The 7,164-nt window shown below is 44.4% G+C and overlaps 1 protein-coding gene across 1 annotated transcript in view; it reads right to left on the bottom strand.

Moving 5' to 3' along the window:
- Positions 1-3,080, bottom strand: part of PLS3 (plastin 3) — a 109,281-nt gene extending 106,201 nt beyond the window's left edge. The window contains exon 1 of the mRNA XM_023508204.1: positions 2,983-3,080. The gene's annotated coding sequence lies outside the window, so the exon portion shown is untranslated. The remainder of the gene's footprint in view (positions 1-2,982) is intronic.
- Between the last annotated feature and the right edge of the window lie 4,084 nt (positions 3,081-7,164).

The raw sequence follows: 7,164 nt of genomic DNA, 5'->3' as shown, positions 1-7,164 counted from the left end.
AAAAAAAAAAAAAAAAAAAAAAAAAAGAAAGGCAAAGCATAATTTTTTTAGCTCTCTATCCCCAAGTAAAGAAATGGGTTGCTAGATGACTGGACCTAACATTAGAAATTGAGAATTAGACTCATAACCCCCTAATTTAAATAACAATTTGTGTTTACTAGCAAAAAAAAAAATGAAGTCTACAACACTGAGGATGGTTTTAAATGAGTGGGCATCCCAAGACAATGAAATATGGTAAACTAGAGCCTGTTTTGACATGATTTTATAATATTTAAAAAAGAACTTATCTTCTTACCACTTTAACCTAATTGGATGGTAGTAAACCCCCCTTTTTGAGGTGAAACATTTATTAATTCAATCTAAAATTCTATTATCACCTCACTTCCACTAGGGGGGTCTATCTACCAGTGTAGCTAACTCTAGTAACTCAGGTGCAGCTTAAATCCATTTCCAGCTAATTTGTGCCACAAGTCTAGATGGAGGTCAGAACGGCATGCTTTAAGTTCTAGTTTTCAGGCTTAGAAAAGGATGCACAGCAAGAAAATGGTTGCTTAAGTCATACATAGGTTGCTGCAGTAAACGATGGGGTTGCGGCTAACGAATATAAAGACAAAAATCTTTTTTAAAACATTTCCCATTTCATTTATAGCTTCAGCCCTAGTTGTTTTCAAGGCTGAACATTATCATCCAATCCATTTTTCCAAAGAAGAAAAGCTAAACTCCTGACCTCAGAGATTTCTCTGCCTGTTTCTATACTCTGCAATATATAATCTGAATAGCAAAATTGCCACGTTTTCCCAGCAGCAACCATAACTTGAGGCACATGGGAGGGCAAATATGGGAAAGTTGCTTCAGTGTCCTCTCATTATTCTACAAAACCATGGGCAGGCAAAAACCCAACCAACTCGATTTTTCAAATTTAGTGTTCACCGATTTCGTGCATGATTTCTGATTAATTAATTCCAAACCACAACTAACTGGTGGTGAATTTTAGCTGAGATTATCCACTACTTTTAAGTAGATGCCTCATATAGAGAATAATTCAGTTAAAACATAGGCCAGATCAAGGAATATAACAAAGTCTTATTTTTTAAACACTACTTACGGCTTCAAATCTAGCATTTAGGGATGAAATGGGGTATGAGTAAAAGGATGACTTTCCTAGAAAATAATTAGTAAGACTTTTTTTTTAATTTAGAAAAGCCATAACCAGATTGAAGGAGAGCAAGGGAGATATATGTCCCAGCACACATATATTTCAAGCTTTAATTTCAAAAACAGCTCTTATTATTATTTTGGATAAAATATGAGCACCAAATTACCTTTCTGTCCCCCTCATCCAAATCCAAGTACAATTCCTTGAGTGGAAGCTAGCTCACACTCCCCTCCTTGTGCCCCCCACCCTCCCCCCTTTTGTCGAGGTAATTTTTGGAATATGGGCCTCAGCCATTACATTCCAATTTTAAAGTCAAAAGATGTCATGTGACCATCACCCTGGGGGCATCAGAGACTCGGGCACGTGATGCTAATTGGCATGTGTGGGACTGAGGCCACTTAGTTGGAATTCATGGTAAACTTCACCTCCAGGATCAAGTTTAGGCTTCCAAATCCATTGTGACAGCCAGTAAAGTGAAATACGTGCTTACTCCTCAGTAGTTTTTAATCCCACCTAAGTTTTTTATCCACAGTGAGGAGCCAGGCTCCTGCCCTCCTCCGCAGCCCTAGGAACAGACTGGGCACCCCCAGCATCCCGCCTGTGTGATGCTAAATCTCTAGGCTCTCCAGCCCGCTTAGTTTCACCCTCAACCTTCTGCACAACGTTGTGCCGGATCAGGTGAGGAGTAAGGAGAAACACACACGGCAAGTTGTCAGATGCCATTAACCCCACTCCTCTTCTGGACCGGGATCATCTAACTCCGCGGAGCCCCGGCGGTCAGAAACGCCAGCACGCCAAAGCAGCGGCGGCAGCAGTAACTTTGGGACTGGCGAAAAGCCAGGGTGGGGTTGGTCGGCGTCCCCGGGCCTCTCATTAGAGCGCTTAAGTACTGCGGGTGGAAAAAAGTAAACACAGGCAAGTGCAGCTGTGCTGGGGGATGTGGGGGTTATTACCCCCTCCCACCCTCCCAACACTCCCTCGGCTCTGCCTGTCCAGGAGCCCGGAGAGATCCCCGGCTGCCGCTGCCCGACCGCGCGCTCAGAGCTGCAGAGCCGAAGGAGCTGAACAAGCTGCAGACAGGAGCCCGGGGTCCGGGGAGAGGAGAACGGAAAGGTACTGCCCTACTGGCCTGGAGATGTTCTGCTACTGAAAGAAAAAAAGTGCTTACTCATAGGGAGACGCGGTGCGATCGCGACGCTCTCGCTAAGGGCAAAGGAGGGAAACAGCCTGAGGAGGCAACCCGAGCCCGTTCCACTCCTGGGCCACGGCCACCCCACTCCCCGAAGCCCACGGTCCGCTTGAGCCCGTCGGGTCACCCGAGGCGGGCGTGTGGGGGCTGGAGGAGTAGTAGGCTGCTGGCTCCGGGATTTCCTGAGTCCGGGCGGGAGTGGGGCGGGGTGGGAGAGGGGGTTGGCAGTGGCTGGAGGACAGAGGGAAGTTAGGCGTTCAGTTTCCACTTCGGGGCCGAAGCCGCCGAAGGGGATCAACGCAAGGGTTGGCGTCAAGGACTCCAGCCCAAGGTTGGCAACAAGTTAACAGCAACTAGTGAGAAAGCACCAGTTAATATAGTGAAAAGCAGAGAGCGTGTTTGCAGTGGGTGGGTGGTGGGGAAGCCTCCGTCACTCCCACCCATTTTTGTTTGGGAATGAGCGTCTGAGGGCTCCTACTGAAATTTCTCCGACCTCCCTCTGTGCCCTCTCCACCACCACCCGGTGCGAGGCACGTTCCTGCTGAGGTTCCCGAGATGCTGTTCCCAGGACTCACTCTTGCCCACGCCCAGGAAACCCGGTTCCCTTGATGCGGGTCAGAACCTTCAAAGCACTTACGTGAAGTCGCAGAGTCCGGGAGCTGGCCCGCCGACCTCCAACCAACGCGCTCAGACAACTTCTGCCCCTCGGAATCTTTGCGGCTGTGGTTCTAAAGCCAGCGCTCCCTCCCCTCTTGCCAGCCCCTAGGTCCCTCCGCCGCCGCCATTGGCTCGGGTGGTGCTAGCAGTCGGCCTGGGAACCAGGAAGGGGATTGGGCCACGAGTCTGTCACGTCAACTGGGTGGGGATCTGGGAGAATAGGCACGGGGATGGGCGCCCAAGAAGGATGGGGACTGTAACTCTGGGGCAGGGAGCGGAGACCAGTTCCCCCCTTCCTGATTCTCCCCCTTCTCCCTGGGCTAAGAAGAGGTTTTCAAAGCCCAACATGGGAGTACATATTCCTAAAATCTTGAGGTATAAATGTAAAATGGGAATGTCGGGCATGAGAATTTAAACGTCGCCTATTTAAATTTGGGGGGAGGGGTCGATATACAATCTTGGAGAGAATCTCAGCATGTGGGGGGGGGGCTTTCCTACTTTCCTCTGTTTGGACTGGCCCAGGTGCCCAGTGATGCAGAGGGAAATCTTCCCTTTACTTAAGAAGTCAAGATGGGAGGGAGAATATAGGCAGGGCAGTGCCCTCAAGCCTTTGGCCTCAAGCCAAGTAAATTGTTGACCAAAAGCGCCACTCTGATATGTTTGTTCATGCGGAGAGGGCTAAGAGGCGGAGATGAGAGGGGGTGGTGGAAGCACCTTGCAAATACTCTCTGTTTGAAAATGAGTGTCAATTCTTATACGTCTCCTTTCACCAGAAAAAACCTGGAGACAGTGCTCCTGCTTCTCAGAGCACCATTTTTTCTCTGCTCACAAGATTGCCTCAATACCATAGCTGGCCTCTTTCATTAATACACCTGGGGATTTCCCCTTCTTTCTTATCTGTATTCCAATCCTATAGCTTATCCTCGGTCCAAAATCAACTCCTAGGTCCAGAGTTTGAGGGATTCTCCAGGGTCATGTCAAGTAATTGGCTTGTGGGACAGCTGTAGAAGAAAAAGCCTAAACTCTTGCTTGTTCCAGTCCTACTCCTTTTGTTCAGGGAACGTGTACTTGGAAAGTTCTGTCAAAAATTGAAATTGGTTCAATGAAGTTGCATTTTACATGTACCAGGAAAAATGTTAAGAGAAACTTTAAAATTTGAATGTTCTTATAAAGGAACCCCCATTTCATCTGCTATCATAAATTTCCTTAGAGAAATTAACCCATAGTGAGTGCCAGAGCTTCTTAAATGGGAAGGAGATGAGGAGTTCGTATACTGCCTAAAGGCTAGACTAGCAGAGGACTTGGCACTGGGAAAAGGCCTCGTTAAATATTAATTAATGATTAACCAGCTGGAAGAACTTATGAAAGGCACAGGAAGGTGACATAGAAATGAGAGAGCAATCATGCTTTCAGAAACATTAAATTTCTGTATGGGAGATTTTCTATTGGGTCAGGTTTGGGTCAGAACAAAATTACTGACTGCAACATGCGGTGGTGGATAGAATAAGCAGTGTATTGCCCACACATTTACAGTAGGCTCCAAAATGAGATTTCTAACATTCAATAATTGGTTCAAGGTTGGATGTGGCTTCTGGAATTCTTTGCACAAAATTTCTAGATACAGTAAGTGGCCAGTTTTCTACCTTTATGGTGTCGATGTCAGTCACCACTGAAGAGTTTCCACTAGCTTTTTTTTTTTTTTTTTTTAGAGAGACAGAGTCTCACTTTATCTCCCTCAGTAGAGTGCTGTGGTGTCACAGCTCACAGCAACCTCCAACTCCTGGGCTTAGGTTATTCTCTTGCCTCAGCCTCTGGAGTACCTGGGACTACAGGCACCTGCCACAACACCTGGCTATTTTTTTGTTGCAGTTTGGACGGGGCCGGGTTTGAATTCGCCACCCTCCATACATGGAGCCAGCACCCTACCCACTGAGCCATAGGTGCCGCCCTCCACCTGCTTTTAAACTTAAAGTACAGTCTGAGCAATAGCATGAAGGGACTCTGCAAGCTAATTTTTCAGAATGGATATATTTGTCTCAATTACTTAACTTGGTATTCAAGTTTAGTTTATTTTTCAAGTTCAGAGTTTAAAAAAGTCAAAATATTAAGAATCGTATGCATATGCTACTTATGTTTTCCTGTTTCTTTTTCAAGAAAGCTTGCATAGAAGCTTCGCTTTCATAAAAGTCTTCCTTCACCACTAACACTGAGGATGTCAAAATTCAGTGAAGAAGCATCATTTTTTAATTTTTTTAAATTTTTTTTTAGACAGACTCTCAAGCTATCCCCCTGGGTAAAGTGCCATGGCACCATTATAGCTCACAGCAACCTTCAACATTTGGGCTCAAGCGATCCTCTATTTTTTTTATTTATTTGTTAATTACTTTGTTTGACAAAGCATCTACACTCTGTAGCCTGCACTACAGTGCTATGGCGTCCTCAAGCTCACAGCAACCTCAGACTCCTGAACTCAAGCAATCCTCCTGCCTCAGCCTCCCAAGCAGCTGGGACTACAGGTGCCCATCACAATGCCCAGCTATTTTTTGGTTGCAGTTGTTATTGTTGTTTGGCAGGCCCGGGCTGAGGTTTGAACCCGCCACCTCTGGTGTACATGGCCAGCGCTGAACTACAGGTGCTGAGCCAAGAAGAATCATTTTAATGGAAATACAGTAGTAGTCCATAGTCTCAAAGCTGCAGGGTGCCCAGGTAATGGCTTTACTTCTCATTGCCTCAAAATAACTTTCCAACAGATAAAATATGCCTTAAACACAGAAGCACCTATCTGGATGTTTGTTGAGATTTCTATTTAACAAGGCCAAGGACATAATCCAGGTACAACTCTATTATAGGGAGTACTATTAAGACAGCCAATTTTATGTAACTAAGCTCCCTTTTGTGTTGCCCAGAATCTAAAAGGCCTTTTCAAATTTTAGCATTTTGCCCTAAGAAAGGAGCCTCAGACTCAAAGCTCTATTTAAATACCCTTTCTTTAAGATCTTTCACAGCATCAATTTAACTCCTATAGGATCATTCACAGAATAACCCAAAGTTGATAGTTTTCTTATCTATACCAAAAAGCCTGCACAGATGAACTTCAGAGTCCCCTCCAGCTGCTTATAGGCAGGTTATAAACTCGAATTCGTCTTAACAGTGCCTTGCATATAGCTGGCACATAGGAGTTCAGTAAATGTTTGTTGAACTAATGGTTATTTTATGAGTCTATTCTTATAAAACAACAGCAAAAAGCCGTATGTATAAGTCTCTCACAGACCCTGTGAATCAATAACTTAGTTTTTGCCTTTTCCTCCCATCTCCAACTTTCAATCCCACATGCCTTTGTAATAAATAACCTAAAGTCAATATCACAAAAATTTGAAAAGCATTTCTTCTTCCTGTCCTCTTTAGATGTCACAGGTAGGCTTCAATTTCCCCCTTAGGTTTTTCCTTCTGTCTAACCTACCTTTCTTTCCTCCTTTCAATATGCACATCCCCCTTTTCCTTGCTCTTTTTCCTATTTTTCTGCTCAACATCTCCCCAGTCCAGGGCACAATTTATTATGTGTAGTCTGAATTTTCCCTTGAAATTTTCCTAAATGGTCAGTTTCCTTTTTTTTTTAATTAATTTATTTATTTTGGGGGCAGTTTTTGGCCAGGGCTGGGTTTGAACCTGCCACCTCTGGTATGTGGGGCCAGCGCCCTACTCCTTGAGCCACAGGCACCGCCCCAGTTTCCTTTTTATCCATTTTCAAAAACTGCCTTTTTATAGTCTATTAAAATATGATTTGGGGGTGGCGCCTGCTGCTCAAAGGAGTAGGACGCTGGCCCCATATGCCAGAGGTGGCAGGTTCATAACCCAGCCCCAGTCAAAAACTGCAAAAAAAAATAATAATAATAAAATGTGATTTTGCTTTGCGACCTTTTTATAAATATAGAAGAATAACCTACAAGATGTTGATCAGTTTAATACTGAATTGTTTTTCTAACTCATCTAATTGCTTTCTCAGTGCCTAAATGTACGGTTGTGTACAAAACTGTTTTAATTAATTGCTTCTTATTTTATCAATTCATTTCCAAGGAATGCATTTATTTTTTTTTTACATGATAATGCTATTCCATGTTGTGCTACTTTCAGGTTCCTAGATTGATACTCAATTCATCTTTTT

The sequence above is a fragment of the Otolemur garnettii genome, unplaced genomic scaffold, assembly GCF_000181295.1.
Source record: "Otolemur garnettii isolate 467f Iridium unplaced genomic scaffold, OtoGar3 scaffold00230, whole genome shotgun sequence".
Taxonomy (NCBI): Eukaryota; Metazoa; Chordata; class Mammalia; order Primates; family Galagidae; genus Otolemur; species Otolemur garnettii.
This window is presented reverse-complemented; position numbering and strand designations above follow the sequence as displayed.